General features: G+C 46.9%; 1 pseudogene; it reads left to right on the top strand.

The window, feature by feature from the left end:
• Nucleotides 1–653: 653 nt before the first annotated feature.
• On the top strand, nt 654–23,137 carry LOC123087646 (probable ion channel POLLUX; annotated as a pseudogene).
• Nucleotides 23,138–24,453: the final 1,316 nt, after the last annotated feature.

Below are 24,453 nucleotides of genomic sequence, written 5' to 3'. Positions count from 1 at the left end.
GTACAATATGTTTAACACGCTGACTGAGATGTCTGTTATATCATTACTCCATCGACTGGGAAAAATATAGTTCCCTTTTTAGCCACTTGAACTATAAACAATTCTGCTCATTGCGCTACCAAGTTGGCGTTGCTTGTCATTTGTCAATTATTGCTTCGGTGGAGTTATATTGTAAAGGTACAGACAGAGGTGGTTTTCTTCCCCGTCTACATCTCAATCAATCTGACACTGGTTTTGCGCGTTGTCCTCTCTAACACCCTCCTCTGCCTTCTCTTTCTGCTCATACGAGCCGGTGGAAGCATCCGGGATTAAGGTCTCATCTGCATTCGTAACCATACTCTTCTTCCCCTCCGGAAGGTCACCTCTCCAGGTTAGTCGAGGACTCGAAGGTGCATGCTTCTAGGAATAGCTAGTCTATAGGATTTATCTGTCATCCCTCTACGGTCGATTTGTGTTGAGAAAGCTGCTAGCTTTTTCCCCTTTCCTTTTGTTTTCCTTCGATATTATTTGTTCTTGCTCTTGTTAGCTAGTTGTTACGGGTTCTATTTCTTGTTAATTAGCTTGCTGCTGCTTTAGCCACGAAGAAATGAAGAAGTTTTCAGTTAGCTAGCTAGGTACGCAGTATGCTGCGCATCTCCCCCATTGTATCTTGACATACGCATATAACCAAAATTTAGCAATCACGGTTATGGATAAATTTGTCTTGTGAAGTGAAATGTTTAGTCTGTTCTAATAGTATTTACAGTGATACGGAGAAACGTGCCAAACAGGCTGTCTTTGCAGACCAGTTAGCCTGTTAAATATGATAGAGGCTGCCGTCCGGAACAATATTTCAATAGAAATGGACTAAGGAGCCTCGTGACTGTGCTGTGCTCTGACCAGAGTTGGTGCAGCTGTCCTTGCATTATTACGATTCCTGTACGTGGTTAGCAGAAGTATCCTTAATGAAACTGCCTGGCACACATCGCCATGCCAGATTGGACGGCAAATAGGGGTGGAGGGTTCCCTCTTCTCTCAAACTTTGAACCTGGAGGAGAAATATTGCAGTGCATCCCTATTGATTTCGATTTCTTAATTTTCAATCGACAGCGGCTTATGATCGTCTTGCACTTGTATTTTCCTCCACTGTGCCTCCGCCAATGACCACCTCTCACTTGCCCACCTACTCCGCCTGGAAAATATAGTTCTTTTCTGGTCACTTGAACTATAACAATTCTGCAATTAATTATCTCCAAGTTGTCGCTGCAAGCCATTGCTCCGTTAGTTGTCCGTTCTTTTAGCGGTACCAAGTTGGCGTCTTGTCAATTATGGCTTCGATGGAGTATATTGTAAAGGTACAGACAGAGGTGGTTTTTCTTCCAGGTCTGCATCGCAATCAATCACAACTTGTTTTGCGTGTCCTCCTCTCTAACACCCTCCGCTTACTTCTCTCTCTGCTCATGCAAGCCGGTGGAAGCATCCTACATAGGGGATTAAGGTCTCATTTCAATTCGTACATGCTCTTATTCCCCCTTCAGAAGGGCGCTCTCCAGGTTAGTCCAGGACTTGAGGTGCTAGCTTGCGTTCTACCGAATAGCTAGCTACTAATGATTCCTCTGTTAATCATTCTACCGAATTAGCTGGCTACTAAGGATTCCTCTGTTAACCCTTTATCCTTTTGGTCGATTTTTGTTGAAGAAAGCTGCTCGCTGGCTGCTTCCATTTCTTTAGTTTTCTTCAATTATCAGCTCTTGAGCTTGCTAGCTCGTTGTAATAGTATGAATTTTATTTCTTGTTAGTTAGCTAGCTTGCTGCTGCTTTAGCCACGAACAAATGAAGAAGTTTTTAGTTAGCTAGGTAGGTATGCTGCACATCTCAGCAAGTAGGTCAATATGAGATTATCTAAGCTCCTGAGTTAGTGTTTGTAAAAAGAACAGGGTATGTACCCACATGTATATATTCCCTTCTAAGTTAGAAACATGTCTATTACTCCCACTGTTCCTAAATATAAGTCTTTTTAGAAATTCCAATGTGGACTATATACGGATGTATATAGACATATTTTAGAATGTAGATTCACTCATTTTACTCCGTATATAGTCCGTATTGGAATCTCTAGAAAGACTTATATTTAGGAATGGAGGGAGTATTTGTGAAAGTTATGCATTCAACCTTTCAGCTCATCAATTTGAAACAATTTCTGTCTTATTCGATCGATGGGACATGGATACTCGTCCTAACCAGCAGGAGATATAGGATACAATGGAGAGCAATTTAGTGGATACAACTCCAACGTCAAGGGAGTTTACACTCGACTTCTTACGACATATTACGAATAATCTTTCTGAGGACCGCATAATTGGGAAGGGTGGGTTTGCAGTAGTTTACAAGGTGCGATTGTAAATTGAATTTTCTATTTTCTTAACTGATCTGCTACTGCGAACTTCAAGTACCCACACATGTGCCATATGAACAAGAAATATTTAACAGGGAGTATTGGACAACGGGGAAGAGATTGCCCTGAAGAAGCTTACTCACATAGGGCCTGAAGACACGAAATTTGCAGATGAGTTCAATAACATTATTAGGGCCCATCATCAAAATATCATACAGTATGTTGGCTACTGCTATCATCCAGGCAACTGGATGAAGCTCGATGAAAAATATATCTTTGCTCATGAGCCAATAAGAATTCTCTGCTTTGAATATTTGCATGGTGGAGACCTTGAGAGGCACCTTTCTGGTATGACCGTGCTCTACTTAGACTATCTTATTTTGCATGAAAAGAAACAGTATATCTAATTTTCAATCAATCACTTGACGTATTTGAGTATATTTCATGTTTATGTCAACATATGAGCAGCCATGCGGACTTGATTGGCAGACATGTTACAAAATAATTAAGGGAGTGTGTTCCGGTTTAAATTATCTTCATAGCGTAAATATTTACCATCTAGACTTAAACCAGCAAATATACTGCTGGACAACAACATGATGCCGAAAATAGGAGATTTTGGTATATCAAGAATCTTCCCTTCAGCAAAAACCATTACCACGGCAACAGGAACATTGATAGGGACAATGTGAGTTGGTACCTTATGAGAAGTAAGCAATTCCAATATAACTTTGTTGCAAATTAATTGGATATGATACCATGCAGGGGATTCATGCCACCGGAATATATTAACGAAAACATAATCTCACAAAAATATGATGTGTTCAGTTTGGGTGCCGTAATCCTACAAATAATGGCAGGACGCCAGAGTTATCGCGATTGTGGACGTGATCCTTCTGAAACATTCATTGAGCTTGTAAGAAAAAAAATAGTTTCTTGCTCATGCATACTCTTATTTTCACACATTTATTTTTCTTCTTATTATTTCTCGTTACATGTATGCAGCATGTCAACACTTTATTTGAATTTTTCAGGTATGTGAAAAATGGCGAAAAAAGCTACATCCAACAATGTCACCACACTCATGCCAACAAGTTAATGCATGCATTGGAATAGCTTTAAGATGTCTCGAGGATGACCGACAGAAAAGGCCCACCACAAGGGAGATAGCCACTGAGCTTAATAGGATTGATATGGGAAACTTATCACTGACGGAGGAGGTCGTCAATGAACTTAATCTGATTGATACTGAATTTTGTTCACTTACAGATAAGGTACTGAAAGTTTGGTGATATTTTTACTCTAGATACTAAAACTTGAACAAAAATAGTTACATAGTGAAAGTCTTTTTTTTGCATATTGGAGTATTAGGGTTTTTTGTGTTTATAGATATACTCGATCTCTACCGGTTTATAAGGCAAAACCGTATTTCATAGATAGTTGGATCTGTAATATAATTTCTCAGCACAACATTTTCCTGGATAAATAAATCATGAATTGTTACCCTCTTTTTTTGGCCAATGATCGTCAATTGTTATTCAGGCCAACCAACTCTTTTGAGAGTATGCCAATAGTGTACAGTAAACGCCAAAAATACCATTTCAAGTTTGCCACCTATATATTTTTTGGTTGGTGTGCTAGTAGTGTTGTTCCGTGCAATCCCTGATCACTAAAATGTGTTTTACATACCCCTATTATTTTCGCCAAGTATAGAATACAAAATTTCAAACAGTACTGCTCTAGGAGGGGGCATCAACGGTGGACTAAAGCTCTACAATTATTTTTGTTATAGGCTACTAACTTACAAAGCAGGGTGGCATTGGCCTATAACCATTACAAGAACTCAGGTAAGCATCTCATTAAAGAAAGGTTTTTGCTTGGGTCGCCTATTAAGAAAAGTTTGATGATTTCAATATGAGTCAATCGTTGGAATTTGAAATAGTATCACCAATCATCACTACAAAACCATCAAGTTGAAAAACAAAGGTGTCATGTCGCTCTTACGCGCCGAGCTAGAGAGCTAAGCATTGTGAAAAGAGTTATTCCTTTCACCCTGCGATGAATGAGTAACACACCTCCTGATCCTCACGATTTAATAAAATCATCAACGTAATAACACAGAAAATATACATCCAATGGATCCTGCAGGCGTGGTGCAAGCAGTGACGGGTTGGGTGAGGCGCACCCAGAGCCGGGGTTGAGCTGGCTCAATGAATGGACTTGGATGTAGAATATCTTATTCTACACTGAGAGTGCTATAATTATGCATAACACAATATTCTTCGGCTGCAACTGCAAACCTGTTAGAGCTTGGGTATTTATAGATGACCTTCTGGGGCAAAGAACAGGAAGCTCAGATTGCCATCACCAAAGGATTATGGGGCTGTTTGGTTCTAGGCCTAGGAGTGCCACACTTTGCCATACAATATTACCAAACTTGTCTAAGGTTAGTTCTTCAAAATGAGAGCCACAAGTTGGCAAGCCTAAGGGAATCTTACCATACTTTTTGAGTGCATGAAATTTGGGACCCAAGTGTGGCTTGCCTAAGATGTGGTTTGAACCAAACACACATCTAAGTTGGTCAAACTTGCCTAAGAGCATCTCCAGCCGCGCCCCAAACAAGGCCCCCCAGGCGATTTTTCGGCCGCCGGCGCCGAAAAATCGGCCCAGTCGCGCCCCCAAAGGCCCTTTTTTCGCCGGCTCGGGCCAAAATTGACGCGGCGGACGCGGCCGAACCCTGCGCGCTGGGGGGTGCTTGGGGGCGCCGGCTGAATCGTTTTTGGCGCGAAAATCGGCGGGCTCTCCTTGGCAGAGACTCGGCTCTTCTCGCCGCTTCGTCGTCCTCATCGCCTCGGTTCCCGTGGCGGAATCAATGCCAAAGCTGCCACGCGCAGCCGCGCCGGTCAGCCTTCTCCATTGATGCCTCACGGGCGGCGCAGTGAAGACGGGACGACGCGCGTCCCTCGCGCGCCACGCGTACACACGGCGGCCATGCGTATGGGCGGCGCCTCCGCCTATATAAGCCGCCCCAGCGCGCCGGTGACACACAGACTATCCACCGCCGACGCCCTCGTTCCTCGACACCCCGTTCTCCCTCTTCTCGCCGTTTCCAGTTCAACCGTGGCCGAGTGCTTTCCAGGCGATGGCGCGGCGGTGAACGGCTTCGCCGCCGCCACCTTCACGAGGACGAAACTCAGCTCCTCTATGAGGCCGAGTACCCGGTCCCTCCGGACATGCGGGTGCCCGGGGCATGGAGGATCAGCGCCGGCAGAGTACCCCGCTCCCCGTCCTTCTCCCCGGCGTGGGAGCTCATGGACACCGAGCGCATGGATCCGTGGGCGTCCTCCTCCTCGTCTGGCCGCTCGTCCGGCTCTCCCTGCTCCGCCCCGTCAAGCCGGAGCCCCAGGACACGCCAGTCAGCCAGCGCACCTGCAGCTCCGGCGTCCGCATCGCCGACTCCTCCGCACATCTGGCCGCCTCGTCTCCATCAGGCCGAAGGTGGAGCCTGGCTTTCCGCGTAGTACGAGGCCATTGTCCGGCGCGGCTTCTCCGACGAGGCCGCCCTAAAGTGGGCGCGGGACGACTACCTCCACGACGAGATGGTCCGGTGATGTAGGGTGGAACCCTAGATGGCCGATCTTTCAGGAAAGGAGCGGATCCCTACGGAAACATGAAGAACACGAGGGGATTCACAGGGAACACATGAGAGAATCACTCAAAACAAACAAGATCGATTACACATGTGCTAGATCTCGAGAACACAAAGAGATACACGATGATCCAAGGTCAACAAAGGACGATACAAAGTAACCGGTTCTTCTCCTAGAAGGAGGTCTGAATGGGGCCGCCCAAGAGGGGGGTCTTGAATCCAAGTTGATCTTCTCCGAAAGGGGCCTGCAGTCTCTCTCGAGGAGGAGATCCGGTATGGATGAGCGAAGCTCTATCTCACATATGAGCTAAACCAACGCTAACCCTAGAAAGAGGAAGGGGATGAGTATTATATAGTCTAGGGGGCGAGAGGGTACATGGGCTTCGGCCCTTCACTGTTCACAGACAGGCGAGGCCGGATGTCCGGGCGTCGGGCCGGATGTCCGGGGCTTCAGGAGTGGCGGATGTCCGGCGGGGAGCGGATGTCCGGGCTGGCGGTGAAACTTCTGTGGTCTCTGGGATAGACGAGGCCGGATTCCGGGCAGAGGGCCAGGATTTTCTGGGCTTCGGGGGAGGCCGGGATGTCCGGGGCGCGGGGCCGGATGTCCGGGCCCTGTAGCTTTTTCTGGCTGGGCTGCGGCTGCTGTGGTGGCATCTCAGGGGCCGGATGTCCGGGCTTGGCCGGATTCCGGGGCCTGGAGGTGAACTTGCCCTGTTTCGTGGTTTCTTCATCCGTGGACTTGGGGGCTCGTCCGTCTTCAACGCATCTTCGGGAGGCTCCTCTTGACACGCTGATCATGCATAGCATATCGGACTTAGGTAGTAACCATGTCTCGAGTGGATCATATGTGATATCACTAAGGAAAGAAGTCACCTCGTTCTTCGAGAGCTCTGGCTCGTGCTCGTGTCATGGGTCCTCTTGGCTCTTGATGCGACGATGGTAGGTCCATGGGGATGATCATGGGATGCTTCCGCATCATCTCCCCTCCCTTGGGAAAGATCCGACCTCGATCGAAATCCTCATCACATGGTACGGGGAGAGATCTTTGAGTGTTGAAGATGTCGCTCACGGAGTACTTGTCGCGTGGGATGTCGATTCTTGTATGCGTTGTTGTTGTAGCGTGCAAGCACCTTGAAGGGTCCATCCGCTCGGGTAGTAGCTTGGACTTGCGTTCCTTGGGGAAGCGATCCTTGCGAAGGTGTAGCCACACAAGATCTCCAACATTGAACATCATGGGTTGCTTGTTGACGTTGAGCTTGGTCGCGAGTCGTTGTACTTGGCGCTCGATGGTGTTCCTTGTATCTTCATGCATCTTCTTGAGGAAGTTGACTCGGGCACTCGCGTCCATGTTTGTGCGCTCTTGTAGCGGTAGAGGTAGAATGTCCAATGGGACAATGGGTTGAAGCCATAGACGACCTCGAAGGGGGACTTGCCGGTAGTCGAATGTCTTGCACGATTGTAGGCGTACTCGGCGATGGGTAGGCACTCCTCCCACTCCTTGATGTTCTTCTTTATCAACACGCGTAGTAGAGTGGAGAGCGTGCGGTTGGTCACCTCCGTTTGGCCGTCGGTTTGTGGATGGTATGCCGAAGAGAACAAAAGCTTGTTCCGAGCTTGGCTGCATAAGGTCTTCCAAAAGTAACTCAAGAACTTGACGTCGCGGTCCGGACAATCGTCTTTGGCACTCCATGAAGGCGCAAGATTTCCCTACAAAACAAATTTGCAATATGTGAAGCATCGTCTATCTGTTGCAAGGAATGAAATGAGCCATTTTGGAGAAACGGTCCACAACAACAAAAACTGGAATCCTTGCCATTCTAGTTCTAGGCAAACCAAGCACAAAGTCCATGCTAATATCTTCCCATGGTTGATATGGAATTGGAAGTGGCATATAGAGGCCATGAGATTGGGCTTTAGACTTAGCTTTGCGACATGTAGAGCAACGGTTGGTGAAGCGATTGACGTCGCGATGCATCTTGGGCCAAAAGTAGTTCTTGGAGAGCGTAGCAAATGTCTTGTCGCGTCCAAAGTGTCCCATGAGTCCGCCTCCATGAGATTCCTGCAAAAGCAACAAACGAAAAGAGGACTCGGGGATGCAAAGTTTGTTAGCTCTCATAAGATATCCATCTTTGATGTAGTATCGATCCAAGAAGTATGCATCAAACACTTGGCATAAGGTATGGCGAATGTAGGATCATGTTCATTACAAGTCTTTGATATGCTCAAAACCAATGACATTCAACTCAAGGTTAGTGACAAGCATGCATATACGGGAAAGCGCATCCGCCACAACATTTTCTTTACCCTTAATGTACTTGATGACATAGGGAAATGACTCAATAAATTCACTCCATTTAGCATGACGCTTGTTCAACTTAGTTTGACCCTTTAAGGTATTTAAGTGTTTATGGTCGGTATGGATGATGAACTCATGTGGGCGAAGGTAATGTTCCCATTCATGCAAAACTCGCACTAAAGCATATAGCTCTTTGTCATGATGGGGTAATTGAGTTGCGCTCCGGATAGTTTCTCACTAAAGTATGCAATGGGGCGCTTCTCTTGCGTTAACACGCCTCCTATGCCATTACCACTAGCATCGCAATGAATTTCGAAAGGTTTGTCAAAGTTGGGTAATGCAAGCACGGGAGCATGAGTAAGCAAATTCTTAAGCTCATTGAAAGCGATATCTTGAGATGTTCCCCAAACAAACGGTGCATTTTTCTTACTCAAAGCATGCCAAAGGTGAAGCAATGGTGCTAAAATCCTTCACAAATCTACGGTAGAAACCGGCTAAACCAAGAAAACTACGCACTTGTTGCAAATTGGTTGGTTGGGCCAAGTTTTAATAGCATTGATCTTAGATTCATCAACATGAACACCCTTAGAAGAAACTACGAAACCCAAGAAAACAAGCTTGTCAACGCCAAATAGGATTTTTCCATATTAGCATAAAGTTGCTCTTTTCGAAGAGTTTGTAGCACGGTTCGAAGGTGGGTGACATGCTCTTTGAGAGATTTGCTAAACACAAGGATATCATCAAAGTAGACAACAACAAATTCACCAATGTAAGGGCGAAACACGTAATGCATAAGACGCATGAAAGTACCGGGTGCTTCCGATAACCCCATAGGCATGACTAACCACTCATAGAGACCAAACTTTGTTTTGAAAGCGGTTTTCCATTCATCACCCTCTTGTATGCGGATTTGATAGTAACCACTTTTAAGATCAATTTTGGAAAAGATAGTGGCACGCTAAAGTTCATCAAGCATATCATCAAGGCGTGGAATGGGGTACCTATAATCTAACGGTGATAGCATTGATAGGTCTACAATCGGAGCACATGCGAAAGCTACCGTCACGTTTTGGTACAAGAATGACCGGTACGGCACAAGGACTCAAACTTTCACGCACATGTCCATGGTCTATGAGATGCTTTACTTGCCTTTGTATTTCTTTTGGTTTCTCGGGGTTGACGCGGTATGGAGCTTTGTTGGGAAGCGGCTCCGGGGATGAGATCAATTCGGTGCTCAATGCCTCGTAGTGGAGGTAGACCCGGAGGTAGCTCATCGGGGAAAACATCTTGGAATTCCTGCAATAGAGAAGATAAACCAAAGGTAGATCGTGAGAGTTGTTAGTTTTTGTGACCTCGTCCTTGCACAATAGGACATAGTGTAGGACACTTGATGGGTTCTCACACACTTCTCTCATCTCACGTTTGGTGGCAAAGAGAACTAAGTTTTTCTTGTCGCTCATCGTGGAGGCACTCAATTTGGGCTTGTGGCGCTCACTCTCTTTTTGGTGGGTCGCTCTCTCACTATTTTCTCCACGATGGGTGGCTTGCTTGTCGGCGAGCACTTGGCTTGGAGACATAGGACGTAGCACGAACTCTTTCCCTTTCATCTTGAAGCTATAGTGATTTGTACGCCCATTGTGAATGACACCTCGGTCAAATTGCCATGGCCGTCCAAGGAGGAGGTGGCAAACGGTCATCGGAAAGGACATCACATTCCAATGTGTCTTCATAGGCGCCGATCTTGAAAGAGACTTGTACTCTATGCTCGACTTGTATGGTGCCGGTGTCGCTTAGCCATTGAACCTTGTAGGGGTGAGGGTGCTTCATCTTGACCAATTGGAGCTTGGAGCATAGTTCTTCACTTGCTAAGTTGTGGCAACTACTCCATCGATGATCGACCTTGACGGAACGTCCATTGAATGCCGGCCTTTGTGTGGAAGATATGGCATCTTTGATCTTCGTCTTGTTGATGTTGAAGAGTCAAGACCTTGGAGACAACAAGAGCGGACTTGAATCTTCATCGCAAAAGACTTGGTCATCTTCATCTTCATTGTTCACTTGTCGGTGCATGGCCCACTTGCTCAAGAGCTTCCATTTCTCCTTCACTCATGGAGTCATAGGTTCCGTCGTCGTTGAGGATCATGGTGCGCTTGTTTGTGCACTCGAAGGACTTGTGGCCTCGCCTCCGCATGTGAAGCATTTGATAGAACTTGTCTGATGGTCTCATCGGGTGGAGTAGATGATGATGGAGCTTTCTTGAAGTTGCTTGTAGTAGGAGGACGACTTGAGCTTGTCGAAGCTTTCTTGTAACTTGACTTGTCGCCGTTGCTTGTAGAAGGCTTGGTTGAGGTAGAAGGTGTTGGAGTCATCGAAGCTTGATTGTTGGAGAGGCCATAGGACTTGGATGAGAACTTGGCATACTTGAAGTCGTCTTGTACTTGCCGTTCCGCTTTGGTAGCTTGATGCACTAGCTCGATGAGGTTCGAGTATGGTTGGAAGTCGGCGATCTTCTTGATAGGATGATTGAGTCCATTCAAGAACCTTGCCATAGTTTGCTCATCATCTTCTTTGACATTGGCTCGTATCATGGCAATCTCCATTTCCTTGTAGTACTCTTCAACGCTCTTGGTTCCTTGCTTGAGTTGTTGGAAGTTTCTTGAAGAGGTCTGCGGTTGTAGTAGTTTGGCACGAATCGTGCTCTCATGACATCCTTCATTTGTGTCCAAGTAGTGATGGGTGGTTCACCTCTTGCCGCTCGGCGCTCAATGACTTGTTCCCACCAAATGAGGACGTAGTCTTGGAACTCAAGGGATGCCATTGCGATCTTCCTTCTCTTCTTCGTAGTTGTGCAAGCGGAAGATTTTGTCAACCTTCAATGCCCATGATATGTACTCTTCGGGGTCATTGCTTCCGGTAAACTTGGGCATGGTGAACTTTAGCTTGCCATATCGTTGCTCTTCATTGTGTTGGGGTCGGGGATGATGACGCCCATGTCGTGAGGATTGACAATCTCATGTGCTCTTGGCGAGGAGGGTTGTCTTCCTCATGTTGCTCTTGGCGAGGAGGGTTGTCCCTCATGTGCTCTTGGCGAGGAGGGTCCATTGTCTTCTTGCTCTCGATGGACTTGACGTTCTTGTCTCGCTTGAGGAGCTTGTCTATCTTGACGAGGAGCTTGTCGATGCACACGGCTTGTAAATCCTTTCTTGAGCTTCGTCGCGAAGTGCTTCTTGATGTAGTCGAGCTTGTCGGCCTCGATTGGCTACGGCACGACTTGAGTCTTGAAGGCACGTTGCGCCTCAAGTGCTTGAGCTTCACGTAGTTGTTTCTTTGACGTTCCGCCTCGGCGTCTTGTGCATCTTGATGTATGTCGTCGCTCGCTCTCTTTTCTTGTGTCTGGTTGCTGTTGCCGTTCTGGAGCTAGCCAAAGGCTTCTTCGGCTTGACGTCGTCGATGTTCTTGCGAGTCGGTGTCTCGAAGTGGATTGTGGTTTGCTTGACGCTCATTGCGCGCTGGCTCGACGAAGAGTGTTCGATGTCGGTGGGGTACTGAGCCGGAGAGGGTGAAGTCGGAATGGTGACTTGAACGGCTCCTTCTTGAAGTGGAAGAAGAGCGGTTGAGCAAACAAGCGCGAATTCGTCCATCCTTGGCGTCATTCTCTTGCTTGTGATCGTCGAGCTTGTGGTCGAAGTAGTCCCTTGTACGTTGCTCGGAAAGTCGCAAGTTGGCTGGCAAGGTTGTCGATGCGTTCACTCATAGCTGTTGCTCTTGATGCAAAGCACGTTGTGCACCAAAGAGGTGACTCTTGGTGACGAAGGGAGTTCATGTCGTCGTCTTGCTCCATGAAGAGCGGGTTGTAGAAGTACTTGGCCTATCCATCATTCCAAGACAAGTGTGAGTGGAAGAAAGGGAAGAACCAATATCAAATGTACCTTGACCGATGTTGACAATGGATCAAAGATGACTCCAATGTGTAACAAGGAAATAGCACAATTGGTACCAATTCTTGTCGGTTCTCACACCTACACAAGTAAAAAGCTTATGGTGGAGCTCGGTTAGGATGGTGGCACAAAATTTGATGCAATTGTAAGTGAGACTCAATAATGTTGGAAAAGATTCACGAATTTGCAAATGCAACAAGTAGACCAATAGCAAGATATGGTACACGGAAACACACACGCAAATAGATAAGATGGGGTTATGCAACCAAGGATGAGCCAAAATGTGGAATCCACCAAGATGCTCTTGTTGCACAACACTAGAGAGACGCTAGCACGATTGCACAATAGGCGGATACGAACTTGTGCACAACCTACTAAGCAAAAATGCAACGACTTCTATCCCAAGTATGCTATATGTATGATGTTCCTATGCTTTGATCCAAGATGATCGAGTATGACAATCTTAATGTTGTATGATGCTATGGTTCTTGCTTATAAGCTCTTTGCTTATCTTTCCCTTTTGCTTAAAAGCTTGTTTGGCTCTTTGTTGTTTGAGCTCTTTTCTCATGCAATGCTTCACGAACCAAGATAGCAATTGTGTATGCGAAGACAACTTTTGACACAAGAGATGATACCAAGATATGCAACACAATGATGGTATGTATGCTATGGAAGTATGAACACTAATGTGCACAAGTCACGTTGCCGGCAATACTCAAAGGCTAGTCTCGATGGGTAAGCTACGCAAAAGTAAGGCCATGGGTTATCAATGCAAATGCAAGAGAGTATGATGATATCACGATACCAAGATGATATGAAGGTGAAGGTGATACCAAAGTATGTAGCCGTTCGTAGTAGTCCTTGGCGAAGATGAGCGGTGGTGATGTTGCCGAACCGTACCTAGATAGCCGAAACACAATAGGACACGGAAACCACAACTCAAATTCTCAAAGCAAAATGGCAAAATTGTCGGAGTTGGTAGCGGGAAAGGCTATGGTGGTGCTATGCGGAAGTGGTGGTGGTATGCGGAAGTGTATGTGGGCACCGGACAAAATTGGAGAGTTAGGCGGTAAACGGATGGTGGATGGTGGTTTGCTGCAGGGCCGGATGTCCGGGCTGTGGCCGGATGTCCGGGCTCGGGATCCGTGGATGAACTGAAGAACACCGCGTGGAGAGGTCAAATCCGGGGCAAAATTCGGAAGATTTTGTGGATGGAAATTGGGGAAAAGATGGGGAAAAGCTAGATCTACCTGCAACACACGAAATCCGCAACCAAAAAACTTCATCACACCAACAAATCACAAAAAAATTGGGGCTATTTTTGTGGGCAATTTTCGGATTAGGACGAAAAACAACAAAATCAAGCTAGAAAACAAAGAGAGGGGGCTCCGAAATCGTGATCAACGTGGCTCATGATACCAAGATGATGTAGGGTGGAACCCTAGATGGCCGATCTTTCACGAAAGGAGCGGATCCCTACGGTGACACGAAGAACACAGGGGAAACACGGGGAGACACGAGAGAATCACTCAACCAACAAGAATAGATCACACATGCGCTAGATCGATGAACACAAAGAGATACACGATGATCCAAATCAACAAAGGACGATACAAAGGTAACCGGTTCTTCTCCTGAAGGAGGTCTTGATGGGGCCACCCAAGAGGGGGTCTTGAATCCAAGGGATCTTCTCCGAAGGGGCCAGTCTCTCTCGAGGAGAGATCCGTATGGATGAGCAAAAGCTCTATCTCACATATGAGCTAAACCAATGCTAACCCTAGAAAGAGAAGGAGAGGTATATAGTAGTCAGGGGCGAAGGGGTACATGGGCCTCGGCCCTTACTGTGCGCAGACAGGCCGGATGTCCGGCTGGGGCCGGATGTCCGGGGCTTCGGAGGGCCGGATGTCCGGGCTGGGCCGGATGTCCGGGCTGAGTGCAAAACTTCTGTGTCTCTGTAGGCGAGGCGGATTCCGGGCTTGGCCGGATGTCCGGGGCTTCGTGGAGGCCGGATGTCCGGGCTGGGCCGGATGTCCGGGCCCTGTAGATTTCTGTGGCTGGGCTGCTGCTGTGTTGGCATGCTCCAGGGCCGGATGTCCGGGGCTGGCCGGATGTCCGGGCCTGGAGCTGCTTGCTCCTTCCGTTGGTTCTCTTCATCCATGGACTTGGCGGCTTGTCCGTCTTCACGTGCATCTTCGGGAGGCTCCTCTTGACACCTGATCATGCATAGCATATCGGACTTAGGTAGTAGCCATGTCTCGAGTGGATCATATGTGATATCACTAAGGAAGGAAGTCACCTCGTTCTCGAGAGCTCTAGCTCGTGCTCGTGTCATGGGTCCTCTAGGCTCTTGATGCGACGATGGTAGGTCCATGGGGATGATCATGGGATGCTCCGCATCATCCGGCAGCGCCGAGCCCTGGAGGAGATAGCCGCCCGCAAGCGTGGGCACGAGGACGAGAACGACGTGGTGATCCTCGACAGCGACGAGGACGGGGACGCCCCCGGACCGTCCAACCCGCCGCGCCAACCTGGGGAGGGGGGAGCAGGGACGGCGGCCGCGGAGGAGGCGACGACAACGACGGCGGCGGCGGCGGCGGCGCGGTGACTAACCCAGTTCGACAGGCTCCTCGGCATGTAGAGCTTCAAGGGCGGCGGGCGGCGGGCGGCGAGGAACGGCGAGGGCGACAACGGGCCTAGTAGCCTTTTTTCTTATTTTGTAAAATATTTTAAATATGTATGAACTCGCCGAAGTTTGTGCCTGTTTGCGCCTTGTTTGTGTCGAATTTTAGTTTTCAAAAAAATCGTGGGTGCCGCGACTGGGGAGCATCACGCCCCGCACGCGGTTTGCGCCGGTGCGTCCTCAGGGTGCGATTTTTAGCGCCTCCTGGAGGGCCAACGGCTGGAGATGCTCTAACCTTAGGTGTGGTAACCTTTGGCAAACTTAGTCTCAAACCAAACAGTCCCTATGTATCCAATATGAACTGCTTCAGTTGTTGTGGTAAAACAGGGACGCTACAAAAGAAAAGGAAAGTTCTAGCTATGCTACATATACCTACACGTGCTATCCTCACTGTTTGTTGGCGTTGTGACTCTCACAGCCGCCCCACCACGATCAAGCTCTCTGCAGTGACGGAAAACCAAAGACCTCTGAACCCAGCCATCCATGCCAACCTCCTAAAACATATGTGGAAAGTCTGAACATGTAACTAGTTACAGTAATAACACAAATTCCCAGACGGCAAGGCAGGGCCTTGGTCACCCTTTAGATTCACATTATTGCTCAAAACTTTATATCACAAACTTGCCTAAAACAAAATAAGTCCTAAAATGAATTTAAAATTTGCATTAGCATTTCAAAAGTATACCTTAAAGGGCTGGTTAGCTTGGGGGGGGGGGGGGGGAGCGGAGCGGAATTTGGGGGGGGGGGGGGTGGGGGGGGGGGGGGAGCATAGCTCGTGGTAGGGACCATTGCTTGTCATCCCAAAGAGGGGATGAGACAACCGTGCGAAATCAGGCAGGGTATCACCGTGACAAAGCTCGGGTAGGGGACCACGCTTGCTTCTACCCGCGATGCAACAATCACGCACACATAATTTTCGATGGTGTTGTAAGTGATATGGCGGCCTAGAGAAGGAGATCTGCCATGCGATCTAAGATCCAACAAGATTGATGGCAAATTGCCATAGATGTGGAGTAAGACCTAGCGAGAGGAGAGTATGCAGGCAGAGGTAAAAATGGCTGAGGAATGAAAATGCTAACTAAGCTCCTTACATGCTACCTAGGTCTTCTTTGGAGATAACATTACCTAAGACAAGAGACCTAATGTGGTGGTTGTGTAAATATAGTCGGTAAGCATCTACAACTTCCCAGGCCCGGTCATGAGATTTTAGGGGCCCGGGGCAGGATGAGAATATGGGGCTCTTCTAGACTTAAAGATTCTTATATACAAAGTCTTTGATGATCGTATCAATAGAAAGAGAATTAGAGATACGTCTTCTCTAAAATGGCGTTGTCACGCCGACAAATGGGTGGTGTCCAGTCTCCTATGGGTGCGGCGGCATGGAGCTGGTCATGGGGCGTATTTGACTAGGGTACACAAGAGATCATGTGTTGGTCGGAGGCAATCAGGTAGGGAGTGATCACCCGGGAGATCACGTCGAATTGCCATTACCCTCCTACGAGCCCAATTGCACACACGTGTGGTTGGCGGAGGTCAAATTATATGTTTGGTACGGTGAAACTAATTGCATAAAGAGAACATTCTATGACATAAATCTTTAATCAGCTAATACCAGTCGTGTCTTCAGGCTTTGCTATCGCTGAGGTATGTATACGTATGATCGGCCTATCGTTGAACATCTGTGATGCTTCTGACTACTCTCTGCCATCATACTTTAGTTCGCTACTCTTCTTTTTACCTTCATCCGGGGTTTTGGGCCTATTATATTTTTGGTCAAACTTTGACCATTTAAATAATGAAAATATATAATGTATGTGTACAAAAAATATTTTATTGTATTTATATTTCTTTACTCCTAATGTCTCAGTTCGTAGTCTTCGCGGTTAATTTTGATCCCACCTATTATTGGTTTTTTTCGTCCTCCCTCCCACCTCCGAGCGATTCCCCCTGAACCGACGAGCGGCAAAAATAACTCAAAGACCACCTAGCGATGCCTCTACGTACTCCCCTAGCAAGCAACAGAACCAGACGAAAAAAAAATCTACGAAGAAAAACCAGCGAAAAAAACGGGCACGACCCGCACGCACAACTCGCATTCGTCCCTGCGCTACCTATACATCCTTTCGCCGCCGCCCTCCCATCGATCCGTTGTCGATCCCTGCGCTACCTACATCCTTTCGCCGCCGCCCTCCCATCAAGCCACCTCCGCACTCCCATCAAGCCGCCCTCCTCCTTTCGTCCAAGGCTAGGAGCTTCCCTCCCCAATCCGATCTGACGGAGAGAGTGCCAGATCCGGCTGGGGGAGCCGCCGTAGAGCCTCCACGTCGGTGGAGCAGCAGCAGCCCGATTGAAGGTGGGTGCCCGAGATCGTCCAGCAGCTCGCCGCACCTAGCAGAGGAGCAGCAGCATCCACCGGCCACACAGCTTGCCTCGCCGCACCGCAAACCATCGAGGGCCGGGGCACCTAGCAGAGGAGCGTGCGGCAAGCTCGTCACCATCCAAGCCCCGGCCCCTTTCTCGCTGTGCCATCGCGGCGGAGGTCGACAGCACCCGGTAGTGCGGGGCGGCGACCTTCCTGGACGACCCCTTCGAGGTGAAATATTCGAGCAGATCGAGACCTAATAACACCGTGCCAATGGCCGCCGCAGCCTCCTCCTCGGCCGCCTGGAAGCGATGGCTTCGCCCCGAGGTAACACCTTTGCTCAATCCTCCTTTTCGTTTCTCCTCGGCTCTCGCTGCTACCAACATCGTTCGTAGATCAGAAACTTCCACCTTTCCTGGAACTTTGATCTGATGACACACCTTTCCTGGAACTTTGATATGATGACACACCTTTCTTTTGGTTTGATTACATGACACACCTTTGATTCATAGCTGGATAAATTGACACAAATTGAGATTTTCTTCGTAAAACCGCCTCCTCCTCCTCCAAGAAAAAAAAGTTAAGGTTCGTGCCTCTCGCCGGCGCCGGCGCAGGTCCGCCTCGTCTCCGTTGGCCTAGGGCCATGGAGGCGCGGTGTATCCTGGCAAGGGCCGGCGGGAGTGCTCTGTTTTTAGTTGTTTTTTCCAATCTTGTTTGGGTTTGTGTCCTACTCAGGAAGGCGAGACGGCGGCGGCTCCCTCAAGATGGAATAAAGGTCTCCCCGCCTAGTCCCCGTTCCGGCGGTGCGTCTAGCATCGTTGGTGGGCGTGTGAAGGTGTGTCTCCGGCAGATATATCTTTGATGGATTTTCTCGGATCTCGTCGTTGTTCGTCCACGTTCGTGTGTCTTCGGTTTGGATCCTTCCGATCTACGTTATTTTTCATCGGTGGCGGTTGCTGTTCTGTGGTGCTGGTCCTATGGGGCCTTAGCACAACGACTTCCCGACTGTCTACTACAATAAATTGTGCCTGGCTCCGGTGATGGAGGGGCGATGACGGCGGCGCGCCTTCGGCTCGCACCGACTCACCTGCCTGATTCGATCGAGCCAAACACGTCTCGATCAGTACATGCATGTAGAGGCTCCATTCATACACGAGTACATACGGGAGCTCTACAGTATGAAACTAGGTGATCCTGCTGCATGCCTCCTTCCCGGCGCCTTGCTCCCCGTGGCTCCTTTCCCGCGTGCCGCCACCTCGCTGTCTCCTTCCCATCGCCGGCACACGGCCGCGACGGCGCCGGAGCGTGCCATCGTTGCTAGCTTTTTAGCTGCTCGATGTTGTTGTATGAAGTAGTTCTGTAGACTGTAGGTCTCTGCTTGCTTATTGATGTTGGCTGGAGCCTTCTGTAGCTGCTAGCTGCTGTTGTTTGAAGTAGCATATGGCCAGCAGCAAAATACTAGAACTGTAGCCCTCGCTTGATGGTTGTGGCATGAATTTATGCACAGTTTCGTTCAAAAAATTGACATCATTTTCACCTATTGTTTGACATGATCTCTCTTTATTTTTGTACCATTTTCACATGTCACAAGAATATATATGTGAATCCACAAAAATCTGCTGAATAAGATGCATATGTACGCTTCCAAAGCTGCGACATCTGGCTCCATCAATGCAATCAGCGCGTTCTACTCTGCGTGAAGCCTGCCCAGTAGCTCTCCCGCATCATCATCATCTCCATGATGTTGGGTTCCTGCACGACTCAACCTCCTGCGTGCACGAGTGAGACGATTAGAGTGAGAGAGGGAGGGAGAGAGAGAGAGATGGGATGCCACCTGTCAGTCGATGAGCGAGGAGGAAGCGGCGGCCGTGCGTCACGGGATGAGATCGAAGCAGGACAGGAGGCGATGGGGAACTGGCAGCACGGCGGCACAGCGAGGTAGGTGCGGGGGAACTGGCAGCGCGGTGTGGGAGGAAGCACGCAGCAGCAGAGGCGGCGGCGCAGGGCTTTCTCTTCCTCCTATGCGTGGCTCCGTCTCATTTGGACTTAGTCGTTTCCTTCGACCAGGAAAGCCTCGATCGAATCAGGCAGCAAATTGGTGCAAGGGCAAAACCGTCCTATAACAAATTACGTGCAGGACTGCGGGTCCATACCTAGAAAAGGAGACAAAAACTTAATTTGTGTCATTTAATCCAGCTATCAATCAAAGATGTGTCAGGTAATCAAATCAAAAGAAAAGTGTGTCATCACATCAAAGTGCCAGGAAAGATGTGTCATATTATCAATTTGCTCCTGATAAAAGGAATCTTCGTGGGTGGATGATCTGTTTTTGTCATCTCCTCTCATGATGAAACACGCGATGATGTGCAGGTGTATCCGATCTTCGCGGCGACTGGCGTGGCCGTTTCCATCTGCGTCGTGCAGCTCATCCGCAACATCACCACCAACCCCGAAGTCAGGTACCAAACCCAACCCAAGCCCTATCTATCTCGTCGGCGATCTGACTTGAACCGCCCACGAAATCTCAAACCGTTGGTTGTCGTTCAGGGTGACCAAGGAGAACAGGGCGGCGGGGATCCGTATGCTAAGTTGCTTGCCCTGGGACAAAGTGAGGTGATAGAGGTCAACCATATACTAATCCTCGGATGGAGCAACAAGCTGGTAATGTTCTGGTGAAAAATTGCTTTAGTATCAATTATAAGTAACAAATCGGTCAGGCAGCAGATAACATAGTAAAGCGTGCTATGATAAAACCTGACGATCCCCTAGCAGTGCATTTCCGAAGTAGGCTTGTAAGAAATGTTATGCATGCTGACTTGTAGGATTTTATTTTCAAGGATCCAATGCACAAGACTTAATTCTGTATTTTAAATTCCATTTTAGACAAACCAACTTTGGAAGTTAAATGTTGGTCTTTTTTCACCATTTTTAGTCACTTTTTGCACTTCATTTTGTACATTATCCTTCAATCTTACCGAGGGAAGTTGTGCACTGAGCACTGAGGTTGATTTGCTTGCTTGGGTATTGATAAAGACTGAATCAACTGGCTTACTACTTTTTTCACTATGTGGAGCAGGGCTCTCTTCTGAAGCAGCTAGCTATAGCAAATAAAAGCATTGGTGGTGGTGTAGTTGTTGTCCTCGCAGAAAGAAACAAGGAAGAGATGGAGATGGACATAGGAAAGCTAGGATTTGACTTCATGGGAACATCTGTAATATGTAGAAGCGGCAGTCCTCTAATCCTAGCAGATCTAAAGAAGGTACCGAGATATTCTTCTGATCTTCCAATATGGATACACTCCTCGGATGGTTTCTTTTCATGCTATGTGTTATGCAAATATCTACCTTAAATGCCCTTTCCTCCCCACAGGTTTCTGTTTCCGAAGCACGTGTTATTATTGTTTTAGCACCTGATGAAAATGCAGACCAAGTTAGTGTTTTTTTCTATCCACCTTTACCGTTTTGGGGTTAACAACTCATATAATTATTTGCTCAACGTTCGTTTTCTCCATTCCCCCCAGAGTGATGCACGAGCTTTGCGTCTCGTACTGAGCCTGACTGGAGTAAAAGAGGGCTTAAGGGCATATTGTTGTAGAGATGAGTGACCTTGACAATGAACCTTTAGTGAAATTGGTTGGAGGTGAACTAATTGAAACAGTTGTTTCCCATGATGTCATTGGACGTTTGATGATACAGTGTGCACTCCAACCTGGCTTGGCACAGGTACATTTCAATGTAACACTTGGTTCTCCAGTAAGAAAGAAAAGAAACAAAATCTTTGAGCCTGGCATACTAAACTGCAATGTTGTTTGGTCCTGTATTTTTGCCCGGGATGTATCTCCATGATTGCTAACCCACCATATTCTTTTGCAGATATGGGAGGATATTTTGGGATTTGAAAATGCAGAATTTTGTATAAAAAGATGGCCAAAATTGGATGGCATGCGGTTTGGCGATGTGTTAATCTCATTCCCTAACGCTGTGCCCTGCGGAGTGAAGCTTGCGTCAGCATTTGGAAGTATATTAATGAATCCGGATGATGATTATGTTTTAAGAGAAGGTGATGAGATCCTTGTTATAGCAGAAGATGATGATACTTATGCACCTGCTCCTCTACCAGAGGTTAATTTTCTGAGCTATGCTTAATGTTGTTTAATATTTAGTCTCTTTCTACCAACTATCATCAAGCCAGTCATACTGCCCAGATAAAAAATTCCTATTCACTTTGGTTTTTATTTGATCTATGTTATTTCTTGCCAGCTGCATAAGGGTTTTCTACCTAACGTTCCCACCCCTCCTAAATATCCAGAGAAAATTTTGTTCTGTGGTTGGCGACGTGACATTCACCATATGATAATGGTAAGTTAACCTGCGCATTTTGCCAGGATCGATGTACGCACATTTTGGATATGAATGTTGGTGCTGTTATGTAGGTTCTAGAAGCATTTCTTGCTCCGGGCTCTGAATTGTGGATGTTCAATGAGGTGCCAGAGAAGGCGAGGGAGGCAAAACTGACTGACAGTGGTATGGATATTCTTGGACTAACAAACATTAAACTTGTACACAAAGAAGGGAATGTTGCCATCAGGCGGCACTTAGAAAGCTTGCCTCTTGAGACCTTTGATTCTGTGAGTATATGCCCTATCATAGAGACAAATATAGTACTCTGAATGTTTCTACAATGATTGTTTCGTGAAACCATCAATGTTGTCCAAAATAGTTAATTATCTTGGCTCTCATTTCTTTTACTCTTTGTTTACCTATGCTGAAATACACCCATTGCTAACTTTGAAACCACAGATTTTAATTCTTGCAGATGAGTCGGTGGAGGACTCCGTTGTACAATCGGATTCACGGTCCATAGCTACACTTCTTCTAATTCGTGACATTCAGGTGAGCAACAAGCAGCCTGGCTGTAGCATATATAACTGACAGTGCACAGGTAGATAACCGCTGCATTACTGATGTGTACCTTCTTCTGTAGTCCAGACGTCTTCCATCATCGAAGGAGTCAAAATCACCTCTACATCACAATAGCTTTTCTCACAGCTCATGGATTCGGAAGATGCAACGTGCATCGGACAGATCAATAATAATCAGTGAGATACTGGACTCAAGAACTAGAAACCTTGTATCTGTCTCCAAAATCAGCGATTACGTCCTGTCAAATGAACTTGTCAGTATGGCATTAGCAATGGTAGCAGAAGACAAGCAAATCAACAGAGTTCTCCAGGAACTTTTCGCTGAGGAGGTACTATCTCAATTGTGACATAATTTGAATTGTGCTTTAATATTGCTATAACATGCTTTTCCCACAATCTATGTGTACAAGCCACACCTACCAGTTAACAATGACTTGAAGCATCTCTATTTAATGACGTACCAGATGATAGGTTTTAAAGTTAACTACCCAGTATCCTGCCTTAGATCTGACCCTGGTAATCCTGTGGTACAGGGCAACGAGATGTGCATACGGTCTGCTGAGTTTTACCTGTACGAACAAGAGGAGTTAAGTTTCCTGGACATAATGGTGAGGGCTCGTGAGAGAGACGAGATTGTGATCGGCTACCGGCTTGCAAACACCGATGAGGCAATCATTAATCCAGAGCATAAGTCGGAGATTAAGAAGTGGTCTTTAGACGACATGTTTGTTGTGATCGCGAAAGGTGACTGACTGGTTTTACAATGTCATCTCACTTTTTTTGAAGCACAAGTGTATACTATGATAGTAATAATAGTACAATACTAATCCATGCTAGCTGATAGAAATGATAACCGGGCAAAAGCATATGTGAAAGTACAGTTGGGATCTTATCTCACCCGAGACATTGGCACTGTACATGTCGATTCATGTCGTCTCCGTAGCATTCAGTTCGCCTCAACGTAGATAACTTCGGCGCCCCAGCCTGAGGTTGTTGCTGATGAGTAAATAAGCAGTACAGTGGATCCATGCAGTAGGAATAGCCTGTGATTCATGTTGTATTTTGTAAGCCCGCGGCTAATTATTGAATCCATGATATGCTATATGCCATGATGTGTTGATGTTCAAAGGAAAGAAAGATGACATGCAGTGTATTCTGCGAAGGCTCCTGTAATTCTATCTAAACATAGATGAACAGCGTGCATCTTCGTTTTTTTTTACTTTTGCTATGCTATGTTGATGTTCCAGCTTCCAAGAAAGAGGAGCAATGCAGTGTAATGCTATCTAACCATAGTTGTACTTGTGCACAGTGCATCTTGGTTCTTTTACTTTCTCTTTAGACTTAGTAACCTTGGTTGCAAATCAAGCAAGTGTGAAATAGAGCATCTCTGCGCTAGAAGCATATCATCGGAGCTAGGTGCTTGTGCTAGCTCGTTGACTGTCGAGACATTAAAGAAGGTTTGAATCCTGGCATGTCTCTGCAAAGCTTTGAAAGAAAGTCAACTGCCCATGATACTACCAGTTTAGGAGTTGTAGCTGTAGGTGGTCGTGCTTGCGATCATCACAGCATGTGGAGATGGCTGCACCAACTGGTAGGAAGAATATTTGGTACCGGTTTAGGATGGGTTGGTAGCCAAAGCCAAGGGACATTCTGAAGAGGGTGTATCCACCTTAACACCCATACCGGTGCCAGTGGCATTCACAACGCGAGTTGCTTGCTCCTGGCTGGCATTGCAAGTAAAGAACGTTTTCTTTTATCAAGGACCACTTCAAGCACTGATCCTGCTACTTCTCTACTTATAGCACAAATTGCCAGTTTTAGGGCGAACCACAGTGAGTCGGCAATACTTCATGCTTCAAACATGAACCGCTGGATATGCTGAGGCGAGCTATTTCTCCCGATCATGCTTCAAACATTCTGAAGAAGTTTGCTTTAATTTTGTTGCTCCTGCTTGCTTTGTTTCTCCATTCCATACATGAGGATGACTCATGTACTCATTTTGTTTCTTACTGAAATGGTAAAGAAAACAACAAAGATTAGTATTTGTTTGCTTTAAGTCGTCAAATATTTTTTCATTGTGATTTGTAATTCATTTTTTATTAAATGCATGTTGAGCTAGCATTATCTTAGTTGGGAAAATTTTATTTTTGCCACTCAAGATTTTGCCAATTTTCCTTATGCCATAGTAGATTTTGACATTTTACTTTTGCCACTCTTAGTTTTTGACAATTAT

The sequence above is a fragment of the Triticum aestivum genome, chromosome 4A (genome assembly GCF_018294505.1).
Source record: "Triticum aestivum cultivar Chinese Spring chromosome 4A, IWGSC CS RefSeq v2.1, whole genome shotgun sequence".
Taxonomy (NCBI): Eukaryota; Viridiplantae; Streptophyta; class Magnoliopsida; order Poales; family Poaceae; genus Triticum; species Triticum aestivum.
The sequence above is the reverse complement of the archived record's forward strand: the minus strand, read 5'-3'. Positions and strand labels throughout refer to the sequence as shown.